We start from the raw sequence: 15,796 nt of genomic DNA, 5'->3' as shown, positions 1-15,796 counted from the left end.
TGAAATTGTATCAAGTATCTTTTCCGACCACAATGCTATGAGACTAGACATCAATTACAGGAAAAGATCTGTAAAAAATACAAACACATGGAGGCTAAACAATACACTAAACAATAACGAAGTGATCACGGAAGAAATCAAAACGGAAATCAAAAAATACCTAGAAACAAATAACAATGGAGACATGACGACCCAAAACTTATGGGATGCAGCAAAAGCAGTTCTTAGGGGAAGTTTTATAGCAATATAATCCCACCTTAAGAAACAGGAAACATCTCGAGTAAACAACCTGACCCTGCACCTAAAGCAATTAGAGAAAGAAGAACAAAAAATCCCCAAAGTTAGCAGAAGGAAAGAAATCATAAAGATCAAATCAGAAATAAATGAAAAAGAAATGAAGGAAACAATAGCACAGGTCAATAAAACTAAAAGCTGGTTCTTTGAGAAGATAAACAAAATTGATAAACCATTAGCCAGACTCATCAAGAAAAAAAAGGAGAAGACTCAAATCAATAGAATTAGAAATGAAAAAGAGAAGTAACAACTGACACTGCAGAAATACAAAACTTCATAAGAGATTACTACAGGCAACTATATGCCAATAAAATGGACGACCTGGAAGAAATGGACAAATTCTTAGAAATGCACAACCTGCCAAGACTGAATCAGGAAGAAAAAGAAAATATGAAGAGACCAATCACAAGCACTGAAATTGAAACTGTGATTAAAAATCTTCCAGCAAAGAAAAGCCCAGGACCAGATGGCTTCACAGGCCAATTCTATCAAATATTTAGAGAAGAGTTAACACCTATTCTTCTCAAACTCTTCCAAAATATAGCAAAGGGAGGAACACTCCCAAACTCATTCTACGAGGCCACCATCACCTTGATACCAAAACCAGCAAGGATGTCACAAAGAAAGAAATCTAGAGGCCGATATCACTGATGAACATAGATGCAAAAATCCTCAACAAAATATTAGCAAAGAGAATCCAAGAGCACATTAAAAGGATCATACCCCATGATCAAGTGGGGTTTATTCCAGGAATGCAAGGATCCTTCAATATATGCAAATCAATCAACGTGATACACCATATTAACAAATTGAAGAAGAAAAACCTTATGATCATCTCAATAGATGCAGAGAAAGCTTTCGACAAAATTCAACACCCATTTATAATAAAAACACTGCAGAAAGTAGGCAGAGAGGGAACTTTCCTCAACATAATAAAGGCCATATATGACAAACCCACAGCCAACATTGTCCTCAATGGTGAAAAACTGAAACCATTTCCACTAAGATCAGGAACAAGACAAGGCTGCCCACTCTCACCACTCTTATTCAACATAGTTTTGGAAGTTTTAGCCACAGCAATCAGAGAAGAAAAGGAAGTAAAAGGAATCCAAATTGGAAAAGAAGAAGTAAAGCTGTCACTGTTTGCAGATGACATGATACTATACATAGAGAATCCTAAAGATGCTACTGAAAAACTACTAGAGCTAATCAATGAATTTGGTAAAGTAGCAGGTTACAAAATTAATGTACAGAAATCTCTGGCATTCCTGTACACCAATAATGAAAAATCTGAAAATGAAATCAAGAAAACACTCCCATTTACCATTGCAACAAAAAGAATAAAATATCTAGGAATAAACCTACCTAAGGAGACAAAAGACCTGTATGCAGAAAATTATAAGACACTGATGAAAGAAATTAAAGATGATACAAATAGATGGAGAGATATACCATGTTCCTGGATTGGAAGAATCAATATTGTGAAAATGACTCTACTACCCAAAGCAATCTACAGATTCAATGCAATCCCTATCAAGCTACCACTGGCCGTTTTCACAGAACTAGAACAAAAAATTTCAAAATTTGTTTGGAAAAACAAAAGACCCCGAATAGACAAATCAATCTTGAGAACGAAAAACGGAGCTGGAGGAATCAGGTTCCCTGACTTCAGACTATACTACAAAGGTACAGTAATGAAGACAGTGTGGTACTGGCACAAAAACAGAAAGATAGATCAAAGGAACGGGAGAGAAAGCCCAGAGATAAACACACGCACATATGGTCACCTTATCTTTGATAAAGGAGGCAGGAATGTACAGTGGAGAAAGGACAGCCTCTTCAGAAAGCGTTGCTTTGAAAACTGGACAGGGACATGTAAAAGTATGAGATTAGATCATTCCTTAACACCATACACAAAAATAAGCTCAAAATGGATTAAAGACCTAAATGTAAGGCCAGAAACTATCTAACTCTTAGAGGAAAACCAAGGCAGAACACTCTATGACATAAATCACAGCAAGATCCTTTTGGACACACCTCCTAGAGAAATGGAAATAAAAACAAAGATAAACAAATGGGACCTAATTAAACATCAAAGCTTTTGCACAGCAAAGGAAACCATAAACAAGACCAAAAGAGAACCCTCAGAATGGGAGAAAATATTTGCAAATGAAGCAACGGACAAAGGATTAATCTCCAAAATTTATGAGCAGCTCATGCAGCTCAATAGCAAAAAAACAAACAACCCAATCCAAAAATGGGCAGAAGAGTTAAATAGGCATTTCTCCAAAGAAGATATACAGACTGCCAACAAACAGATGAAAGAATGTTCAACATCATTAATCATTAGAGAAATGCAAATCAAAACTACAATGAGATATCATCTCACAGCAGTCAGAATGGCCATCATCAAGAAATCTAGAAACTATAAATGCTGGTGAGGGTGTGGAGAAAAGGGAACACTCTTGCACTGCTGGTGGGAATGTGAACTGGTACAGCCACTATGGAGATCACTATGGAGGTTCCTTAAAAAACTAAAAATAGAACTACCATATGACCCAGCAATACCACTACTAGGCATATACCCTGAGAAAACCATAATTCCAAAAGCGACATGTACCAAAATGTTCATTGCAGCTCTATTCACAATAGCCAGGAGATGGAAACAACCTAAGTGTCCATCATCGGATGAATAGATAAAGAAGATGTGGCATATATATACAATGGAATATTACTCAGCCATAAAAAGAAATGAAACTGAGCTATTTGTAATGAGGTAGATAGACCTAGAGTCTGTCATACAGAGTGAAGTAAGTCAGAAAGAGAAAGACAAATACCGTATGCTAACACATATATATCGAATTTAAGAAAAAAAATATGTCATAAAGAACCTAGGGGTAAAACGGGAATAAAGACACAGACCTACTGAGAATGGAGTTGAGGATATGGGGAGGGGGAAGAATAAGCTGTGACAAAGCAAAAGAGAGGCATGGACATATATACAGTACCAAACGTAAGGTAGATAGATAGTGGGAAGCAGCCGCAGAGCACAGGGAAATCAGCTCGGTGCTTTGTGACCACCTGGAGGGGTGGGATAAGGAGGGTGGGAGGGAGGGAGACACAAGAGGGAAGGGATGTGGAACAGAAGTATATGTATGACTGATTCACTGTGTTATAAAGAAGAAACTAATAAAAAAAACAAACTGAAGGAGAAAAACCATATGATCATCTCAATAGATGCAGAGAAAGCTTTCGACAAAATTCACCACACACTTATGATAAAATCCCTGCAGAAAGTAGTCATAGAGGGAACATTCCTCAACATAATAAAGCCCATATTTGACAAACACACAGCCAACATCGTCCTCAATGGTGAAAAACTGAAACCATTTCAACTATGATAAGGAACAAGACAAGGCTACCCACTCTCACCACTCTTATTCAACATAGTTTTGGAAGTTTTAGCCACAGCAATCAGAGAAGAAAAGGAAATAAAAGGATCCCAAATCGGAAAAAAAGTAGTAAAGCTTTCAGTGTTTGCAGATGACATGATAGTATACATAGAGAATCCTAAAGATTCTACCAGAAAATTACTTGAGCTAATCAATGAATACGGTAAAGTAGCGGGATACAAAATTAATGCACAGAAATCTCTGGCATTCCTGTACACTAATGATGAAAAATCTGAAAGTGAAATCAAGAAAACACTCCCATTTATCATTGAAACAAAAAATAAAATATCTAAGAATAAACCTACCTAAGGAGACAAAAGACCTGTATGCAGAAAATTAGAAGACACTGATGAAAGAAATTAAAGATGATACAAATAGATGGAGGGACATACCATGTTCCTGGATTGGGAGAATCGATATTGTGAAAATGACTCTGCTACTCAAAGCAGTCTACAGATTCAATACAATCCCTATCAAACTACCACTGGCATTTTTCACAGAACTAGAACAAAAATTTCAAAATTTGTTTGGAAAAACAAAAGATCCCGAATAGCCAAATCAATCTTGAGAACGAAAAACGGAGCTGGAGGAATCAGGCTCCCTGACTTCAGACTATACTACAAAGCTACAGTAATCAAGACAGTGTGGTACTGGCACAAAAACAGAAACATAGATCAATGGAGCAAGATCGAAAATCCAGAGATAAACCCATGCACTTATGGTCAACTTATCTTTGATAAAGGAGGCAGGAATGTACAGTGGAGAAAGGACAGCCTCTTCAGAAAGTGTTGCTGGGAAAACTGGACAGGGACATGTAATAGTATGAGATAAGATCATTCCCTAACACCATACACAAAAATAAGTTCAAAATGGATTAAAGACCTAAATGTAAGGCCAGAAACTATCAGACTCTTAGAGGAAAACCTAGGCAGAACACTCTATGGCATAAATCACAGCAAGATGCTTTTGGACACACCTCCTAGAGAAATGGAAATAAAAACAAAGATAAACAAATGGAACCTAATGAAACTTCAAAGCTTTTGCAGAGCAAAGGAAACCATAAACAAATCAAAAGACAACCCTCAGAATGGGAGAAAATATTTGCAAATGAAGCAATTGACAAAGGATTAATCTCCAAAATTTATAAACAGCTCATGCAGCTCAATAGCAAAAAAAACAAACAACTTAATCCAAAAATGGGCAGAAGACTTAAATAGGCATTTCTCAAAAGAAGATATACAGAGTTCTAACAAACACATGAAAGAATGCTCAACATCATTAATCATTAGAGAAATGCAAATGAAAACTACAATGAGATATCATCTCACACCAGTCAGAATGGCCATCATCAAAAAATCTAGAAACAATAAATGCTGGAGAGGGTGTGGAGAAAAGGGAACACTCTTGCACTGCTGGTGGGAATGTGAATTGGTACAGCCACTATGGAGAACAGTATGGAGATTCCTTAAAAAACTACAAATAGAACTACCATATGACCCAGCAATCCCACTACTAGGCATATACCCTGAGAAAACCATAATTCAAAAAGAGACATGTACCAAAATGTCCTTTGCAGCTCTATTCACAACAGCCCGGAGATGGAAACAACCTAAGTGTCCATCATCAGATGAATGGATAAAGAAGATGTGGCACATATATACAATGGAATATTACTCAGCCATAAAAAGAAATGAAACCGAGCTATTTGTAATGAGGTGGATAGATCTAGAGTCTGTCATACAGAGTGAAGTAAGTCAGAAAGAGAAAGACAAATACCATATGCTAACACATATATATGGAATTTAAGGGAAAAAATGTCATGAAGAACCTAGGGGTAAAACAGGAATAAAGACACAGACTTACTTGATAATGGACTTGAGGATATGGGGAGGGGGAAGGGTAAGCTGTGACAAAGCGGAGAGAGGCATGGACATATATACGGTACCAAACATAAGATAGATAGATAGTGGGAAGCAGCTGCATAGCACAGGGAGATCAACTCGGTGCTTTGTGACCGCCTGGAGGGGTGGGATAGGGAAGGTGGGAGGGAGGGAGATGCAAAGGGATAGGGATGTGGGAACAGGTGTATATGTATGACTGATTCTCTTTGTTATAAAGCAGAAACTAAAAAAAAAAAAAAAGGACCATAAGCCATGATCAAGTGGGATTTACCCCAGGGATCCAAGGATTCTTCAGTATATGCAAAACAATCAATGTGATACATGATATTTACAAATTGAAGCAGAAAAACCTTATGATCTTCTCAGTAGATGCAGAAAAAGTTTTGATAAATTTCAACATCCATTTATGATAAAAACTCTCTGGAAAGTGGGCATAGAGAGAAACTACCTCAACATAATAAAGACTAATATGACAAACCCTCAGCAAACATCATTCTCAATGGTAAAAACCTGAAAGCATTTCCTCTAAGATCAGGAATAAGACAAGGATGTCCACTCTTGCCACTATTATTCAACACAGTTTTGGAAGACCTAGCCATGGCAATCAGAAAAGAAAAAAAATAAATAAAAGGAATCCAGAATGGAAATGAAGTAGTATAAAGTTTACTGTTTGCAGATGACATGATACTATACATAGAAAACCCTAAAGACACTACTTGAAAACCTCTAGAGCGCATCAATGAATTTGGTAAATTTGCAGAATACAAATTTAATACACAGAAGTCTCTTGCATTCCTATACACTAACAATGAAAGTTCACAAAGAGAAATAAGGAAACAATCTCACTTACCATCACAACATAAAAAATAAAATACCTAGGAATAAATCTACCAAAGGGTGCAACAGACCTGTACTCAGAAAATTATAACATACTGATGAAAGAAATCGAAGTGACACAAATGGAGAGGTATACCATGCTCTTGGATTGGAAGATCGAATAATGTGAAAATGACTATTCTACCCAAAGCAATCTACAGATTGAATGTAATCTCTATCAAATTACCAATGGCACTTTTCACAGAATTACAACAAAAATTTTGCAATTTGTATGGAATCATGAAAGACCCTGAATAACCAAAACATCTTGAGGAAGGAAAATGGAGCTGAAGGAATCAGGCTCCCTGACTATACTACAAAGCTACAGTATTCAAAAGAGTACAGTACTGGCACAGAAACAGAAATATAGATCAATGGAACATGATAGAAAGTCCAGAGGTAAACTCATGCACCTATGATCAACTAATCTGTGGCAAAAGAGTCACTAGCATACAATGGAGAAGACAGTCTCTTCAATAAGTGGTGCTGGGAAAACTCGACAGCTACATGTAAAAGAATGAAACTAGAATGCGCTCTAACACCATACACAAAGCTAAACTTAAAAGAGATTAAAGACTTAAATGTAAGGCCAGAAACTATAAAGCTCTTAGAGGAAAACATCAGCAGAACACTCTTTGACATAAATCACAGCAAGATCTTTTTTGATCCACCTCCTAGAGTAATGGAAATAAAAACAAAAATAAACAAATGGGACCTAATGAAACTTAGAAGCTTTTGCACAGCAAAGGAAACAAAAAATAAAACCAAAAGACAACCCTCAGAATGGGAGAAAATACTTGCAAATGAAGCAACAAATAAGGGATTAACCTACAAAATATATAAACAGCTCATGCAGCTCAATATCAAAAAAATCAAACAACCCAATCAAAAATATGGACAGAATACCTAAATAGACATTTCTTCAAAGAAGACATACAGGTGACCAACAAACACATGAAAAGGTGCTCAACATCACAAATTATTAGAGAAATGCCAATCATAACTACAATGAGGTATCACCTCACACCAGTCAGAATGACCATCATCAAAAAATCTATAAACAATAAATGCTGTAGAGGGTGTGGAGAAAAGGGAACCCTCTTGCACTGTTTGTGGAAATGTAAATTGGTACAGCCATTATGGAGAACAGTATGGTGGTTCCTTAAAAACTAAAAATAGAACTACCATATGATCCAGCACTTCTACTTCTAGGCATATACCCAGAGAAAACCATAATTCAAAAAATGCATGCACCCTAATATTCATTGCAGCACTATTTACAATAGCCAGGACATGGAAGCAACCTAAATGTCCATCAACAGAGTATTGGATAAAGAACATGTGGTGCATATATACAATGGAATATTACTCGGCCTTAAAAAAGAACAAAATAATGCCATTTTCAGCAACATGATGGACCTAGAGATTTTCATAATAAGTGAAGTAAGTCAGACACAAAAAGACAAATATCATATGATATAGTTTATATTTGGAATCTTTAAAAAAGGGTCCAAAGAATTTATTTACAAAGCAGAAGTAGAGTCACAAATATAGGAAATAGACTTTTGGTTACCAGAGGATAAGGAGAGCGAGGGATAAATTGGGAGATTGAGATTGATATATACAGACTACTACATATAAAATAGATAACTAATAAGAACCTACTGTATAGCACAGGGAACTCTACTCAGTACTCTGTAACGGTCTATAGTGGAAAAGAATCTTAAAAAAGAGTGGATATATGTGTATATATATATATATATATATATATATATATATATATATATATATATATATATATATATATATATAACAGATTCACTTTGCTGTACTCCTGAAACTAATGGGACATTGTAAATCAACTATACTCCAGTAAAAATTAACAAAAAAAATGAACCCAAACAGACCCACACAAAGACATTCCAAATTGAAACAGAAAAAGTTAAAGATACCAAGAGAATTCTAAAGGCACCATGAGAAAGACTCATATATAAAGGAATCCCTATAAAACTCTCAGGTGATTTCTCTGTGGAAAGTTTGTAAGCCAGAAGTGAGTGGCATGATATAATTAATATACTGAAAGGAAAAACCTGCAATGTAGGATACTTTACGCAGCAGTATTATCATTTAAAACAGGGATAAAGAACTTCTTATACAAGCAAAAAGAAAAAGAAAAAGAAAAAGAAAAATAAATCAGTAATATTAGACCTACCCTAAAAAAAGTGTTGAATGGCATTCTCTAAATGAAAAAGAAGTAAGAAACTACACAATAGGGAAAATCCAGCTAGGAAAGGCAAATATATAGTAAGGTCTGTGGATCAAGAACCTAAATAAGCAAGTACATAAAGTACAAAAAATTGTAACAACAATTATAAATACAAAAAAACATTAAAGGGATAAGCATGAAGATGTAAAATATGACATCAAAAACACAAAACATGCTGGAAGGCTGTGAAAATGTAGATCACTTAGAATGTGTTTGAAGTTAAATGACTGCCAGTTTAAAAAAAGTAGATATAACCATAAGTCAACATATATGAACCCCATGGTAACCACAGATCAAGAAGTTACAATTGATACACAAAAAGCAAAAAGAGAGGAACACAAGCATACTACTAAAGAAAATCATCAAACCACAAGGGAAGAAAAACAAAGAAGAAATGAATAGAAAAGAACTAAAAAAATCTGAAAAACAAATAATAAAATGGCAATAATTATGGCAGTAATAAACTGGAAGACAAGTAATAAACAAACAATAATTACTGTCAATGGACTAAATGTTCTAATCAAAAGATAGAGCGTTACTGATTGGATAAAAATACAAGATTCTTCAATATGCTGCCTACGAGAGACTAACCTCAGGGCTAAAAACACACACAGACTGAAAGTGAAGAGATCTAAAAAGATATTTCATGCAGACAAATGAAAATAAAGTGGGGTTAGCAATACTCAAATACAAAAGAGTATACTTTAAAACAGAGTCTATAATAGAAGGCAAAGATGGGTGTTATATAATGATAAAGGGATCAATACAAGAATAGGATATAATAGTCATTAACATATATGCATTCAATACAGCAGCACCTAAACATATAAAGCAAATTTTAATAGACATAAAGGGAGAAAATGACAAGAATACAATTATATTAGGGGACTTTAAGTTTTAAAGTCCCCTAGTATCATCAATGGACAGATGATCCAGACATAAAATCAAAAGGCAACAGTGCTCTTAAATGATGCAAGAGACAAGTTGAACTTAATAGATATCTATAGGACTTTACATCCCAAAACAGCAGAATAGGACACAGATCATGTGCTAAGTAACAAAACAAGTCTCAACAAATTAAAGAGGATATAAATTATATCAAGCACTTTTTCCAACCACAATGGTATGAAAGTAGAAATAAATTACAGAAAGAAAATTGGGAAAAGCATAAGATGAGGAGATCAAACAACATGCTACTAAAAGACCAATGAGTTAGTGAAGAAATCAAACAGGAAATCAGAAAATACCTTCAGACACATTTTGTATCTTGGTGTCCATTCTCTTAGAGTGAAATATTCCTTTCTTAGTTAATATTCCTAAGGAGTTTTTTTTTCTTTTATAATAAAACAAAAGACACCTTTGTCTCTAAAAAAAATGTACTGACAAATGAAAATGGAAACACAACTTTTAAACATCTATGGGATGCAGCCCAAGCAATTCTAAGACCAATGTTTATAGTGATACAGGCCTTCCTCAAGAAAAAAGCAATGTTTCAAATAAACTACTTAACCTACCATCTAAATGAATTATAAAAAGAACAGCAAAGGCCAAAGTCAGCAGAAGGAGGGAAATAGTAAGTATTAGAGAGGAAATGAAATAGAGACCAAAGACAAGAGAAAGGATAAATGAAACCAAAGATTTTCCAAAAAGAGAAAGAAAATTGAAAAAAACTTTAGCCAGGCTCATCAAGAAGAAAAGAGAGAAGACCCAAATAAACAAAATAAGAAATGCAAGAGGAGTGATAACAACCAATACCACAGAAATACAAAAAAAAAAAAAAGCCTGAGTACACTATGAGCAGTTATATGCCAACAGATTGGACAAATTAGAAGAAATGGAAAAATTTCTAGAAGGATACAACCTGCCAAGACTGAATCAAGAAGAGACAGACAATTTGAACAGACTGATCACTAGTAGTTTAAATGAATTTGTGAAAAAAGTAAAAATTCCCATGGAATTAAAGTCCAGCTGTGACAAAGCGAAAGAGAGGCATGGACATACATACACTACCAAACGTAAGGTAGATAGATAGTGGGAAGCAGCCGCAGAGCACAGGGAGATCAGCTCGGTGCTTTGTGACCACCTGGAGGGGTGGGATGGGGACGGTGGGAGGGAGGGAGATGCATGTGGGAAGGGATGTGGGAACAGATATATATGTATGACTGATTCACTTTGTTATAAAGCAGAAACTAATAAAATAAATAAATAAATAAATAAGTCCAGGACTGGATGGCTTCACAGGGAATTCTACCAAACATACAAAGAAAAGATATCACCTATCTTCCTCAAACTATTGCAACAATTGGAGAGGACAGAACACTTCCAAATTTATTCTATGAGACCACCATTACCCTGATACCAAAACCAGACAAAAAAACAACAAAAATGAAAATTACAAGCCAATATATTTGATAAATATAGATGCAACAATCCCCAACAAAATATTAGCAAACCAAATCCAACAATATGCTGAAAGAATTTTGCACCACGATCAAGTACAATTTTTTCCAGAGACACAGGGCTGCTCAACATTTGCAAATCAATCAGTGTGTTATACCCCAATAATAAAAGGAAGAATAAAAATCACATGATTATCTCAATATACATAGAAAAAAACATTTGACAAAATACAACATTCATTTATGATTAAAACCTCTCATCAAAGTGAGTATAGAAGAATCATACCTCAACATTGTCAATGTCATTAATGACAAACCAACACCTAACATCATACTGAATGGTGAGAAGCTGGAAGCCTTTTCTCAAAATTCAGGAACAAGACAAGAATGTCCACTCTTGCCACTTCCATTTAACATAGTATTAGAAGTCCTATCCAGAAAAAGAAATAAAAGGCATCTAAATTGGAAGAGAAAAAGTAAAAGTGTCACTATTTGCATATAAGATACTTTAATTAGAAAACCCTAAATGTGTACCCAAAATCTATTAGAAATAAAAAATGAGTCTAGCAAAGTTTCAGGATACAAGGTTAATATACAGAAATCTACTGTTTTTTCTATACACTAATAATGAACTATAAGAAAAAGAAAGTAATAAAAATCCCATTTAAAATCACATCGAAAAGAATAAAATACATATGAATAAACTTAACCAAGGTGGTGTAAGAACTGTACTCTGAAAATTATAAAACATTGATGAAGGAAATTGAAGATGGTACAAAGGAAGGGAACAATATCCAGTGCTCTTGGATTGGAAGAATTAATTTTGTTAAAATTGCCATACTACCCAAAGCAATCTAAATATTTAATGCAATCCCAATAAATATACCCATGACATTTTTCACAGAACTAGATCAAATAATCCTAAATTTCATATGGAACCACAAAAGACCCCAAATTGTCAAAGCAACCTTGAGAAAAATGAACAGTGCTGGAGATATCATGTTCCCAGGCTTCAGACTATATTACAAAGCTACAGTAATCAAAACAGTATGGTACTGACACAAAACAGACAGACGGATCAATGAAACAGAATACAGAGCCCAGAAATAAACCCATGCACTTATGGTCAATTAATCCAAGACAAAAGAGAAAGAATATACAATGGAGAAAAGACAGTCTCTTCAATAAGAAGTGCTAGGAATACTGGACAGTTACATGTAAAAGAATGACAGTAGTACATTTCCTCACACCATATAAAAAAAATAAACTCAAAATGGATTAATGACCTAAATGTACAACCTAAAACCATAAAACTCCTAGGAGAGAACACTGGCAGAACATCCTTTGATATTAACTGTAGCAATATTTTTTTTTGGATCTGTCTTTTAAGGCAGAAGAAATAAAAGTAAAAATAAACAAATGTGACCTAATTGAACTGGAAAGCTTTTACACAACAAAGGAAACCATTGGCAAAATGAAAGACAAACTACAAAATGGGAACAGATACTTGCAAATGATATGACAGTCAAAGGGTTAATATTTAAAACTTATAAACAGTTCATAAAACTCAATATCAAAAGAAAAAAAGCAAACAAGCAACCTATTCAAACAATGGGCAGAAGGCGTAAATAGACATTTTTCAAAAGAAGACATACAGACGCCCAAAAAGCACATGAAAAGATATTCAATATAGCTAATTATTGGATAAATACAAATGAAAACACTAATGAGATATCACTTTACACCTGTCAAAATGGCTATCATCAAAAAGTCTCCAAATAAAAAATGTTGGAGAGGATGTGGGGAAAAGAGAACCCTTGTGCACTGTTGGAGGTAATGTAAATTGGTGTAGCCACAAAGGAAACAGTATGAAGCTTCCTCATAAAACTACCATATGATCCAGCAATCCTACTCCTGGGCATATATCCAGAAAATATAAAAAATGTTAATTCATAAAGATACATGCATCCCAATATTCATAGCAGCACAATTTACAATAACCAAGATATGGAAGCAACCCAAGCACCCAACAACAGATAAATGGATAAAGAAGATGTTTTATACATATACAGTGGAATACTACACAGCCTTAAAAAACTAAATTGTGCCATTTGCTGTAGCATGCTTGGATCCAGAGGATATTATTCTCAGTGAAATAAGTCAGAAAGAGAAAGGCAAATATTGTATATCACTTATATGTGGAATTTAGAAATAATACAAAGGAATGTATATGCAAAAAAGGAGACTCATAGATATAAAAAACAAACCAGTAGTTACCAATAGAGAGAGGAAAGGGAGGAAAGGCAAATTAGGGGTATGGGATTAAGAGATACAAACTACTATTTATAAAATAGATAAGCAACAAGGATATATTATATCACACGGGGAGTTATAGTCATTATCTGTAGTAACTTTTAATGGAGTATAATCTATAAAAATACTGAATCACTATACTGTACACCTGAAATTAATATATTGTAAATCAACTCCACATTAATACAAATTAATGAATGAATTGATTAATTAATTAAAGTGGTTGACACTAACAGACATTTTTTTCAAAGACATACAAATAACTAATAAGTACATGAAAAGTTGCTCAGCACTACTTATCATCAGGGAAATTCAAATCAAAACCACAATGAGATATCTCACACATGTTAGGCGTGCTATTATCAAAAAGACAAGATAAAAAATATTGGTGAGAATGTGGAAAAAGGGGAACCCTTGTACACTGTTGGTGGAAAAGTAAATTTGTACAGCCGCTCTGGAAAATAGAGTGGAGATTCCTCAAATAATTAATATAGAACTACCATACAATTAAGTAATCCCACCCCTGACTTTGTATCCAGAGGAGAAGAAACCAGTATCTCAAAGAGATGTCTGTATTCCATGTTCATTGCAACATTATTTACAATATCTAAGATACAGAAACAACTTAAGTGTCCCTTAATAGATGAATGGTTAAAGAAAATGTGGTATATATCTACAAGGGAGTATTATTCATCCATAAAAATGATGGAAATTCTTCTATTTGTGACAACATGGGTGAACCTGGAGGGCGTTATGCTAAGTGAAATAAATCATACAGAGGCAAATACAGCAGTATGTTGACTATAGTTAATAATATTGTATTGTATACTTGAAATTTGCTGAGAGTTGATCTTACGTGTTCTCACCACACACACGAAACAGGAGTTAACCATGCGAGCTAATGGATATGTTAATTATCTTGATCTTGGTAATCATTTCACAATGTATATGTATATCAAATAATCATGTTGTACACTTTAAATTTATGGAAATATATGTGAATTATTCTGCAATAAACCTGGGGGTGGGAAGGAGGGGATCAAAAAGGAAAGGTGTTTCATATCTTAATTGACACCACTGTAATAAATTTTCTTTGGATTGTCACTGCTTGTGAATCCAACACCAGTCAACAATAGCCTGTGCTTGGTAGGCATCAAAATACTGTTTCTGTTTTGTGAGTCCTTCAGATGGCCCTGAAGTCAGATTGAGAAAAGAATTGGTTCTAACTACGACCTTGACATTTCTCAAAAGTTGTTGATACAAATAACTTTTTATTTCTTTCTCCATTCCTCATTTTTCTTACATAGATTGGAAAAAGAAAGTTTGGAGTCAGTGACTAATAGTAGTATAGCAGGTTCTGTCACCTCTTAAGACCTGAGGAAGTTGTTTAGCCCCAAATGGCAACTGTCTTTAGAGCAGTGGTTTTCAAAGTGTGGTTCTAGGGCCAGTATTTACAGTGTAACCTGGGAATTTGTGAGAAATTGAAATTCTCAGGTCCTTCCCTAGATGTATTTGATTGGAATCTTGGGGTGGGGCCCAGCGATCTGTATTTTAACAATACTTGAAACTGATTCTGATGCACAATAAAGTTTTGAAAACCACTGCTTTAGAGTGTGAGATGTTTAGCACCACTGTTTATTTCAGCTGTAGGCCTTAGTTAATAATTTCTGGGCAACAGGAAAAGTATACTAGCCATACTATCTTATACACACACACACACACACACACACACACACACACACACACACACACATATATATATATATATATATATATATATATATATATATATATACTCCACAGAGAAAGAGAGAGAGATTGTTTCCAAGCATAAGGTAATCCATAATATTAATAATTTTCTCCCTCTGGTTTCACCTACTGCATGGACTAAGGAAATACGTGAGATTAGAAGCACTGGTTGTAAGACTTCCTGAATGCTACCTACTGCTCTGCTGGACTATAAAAACTAGACAAAAATTTCCTTACATCTAGATTATATAGTTTCATTATCACCATCAAAGAATCATTTGAATAAAGAGCTTGTCTAGCTATCTTAGTAAAAATATCATTTAGATTCTCTAAAATCCTATCATTGCATAAAACAATAAGATCATAGAGCATTAGGTCATTATAACATTGCATTTGCAGAATTATAGTTTGACACTTTACCAGTCAACACTAAGTGGCCTTGTAAGACTAATCCTTATGAAATTTTCGGTGTATAACATTTGATGATATCTCATCAAACTCAAGTACATACTTCAATGTTAATTATTAATATGTGCATTAAAAATA

Source organism: Mesoplodon densirostris, chromosome X (assembly GCF_025265405.1).
Source record: "Mesoplodon densirostris isolate mMesDen1 chromosome X, mMesDen1 primary haplotype, whole genome shotgun sequence".
Classification (NCBI taxonomy): Eukaryota; Metazoa; Chordata; class Mammalia; order Artiodactyla; family Ziphiidae; genus Mesoplodon; species Mesoplodon densirostris.
The sequence above is the reverse complement of the archived record's forward strand: the minus strand, read 5'-3'. Positions refer to the sequence as shown.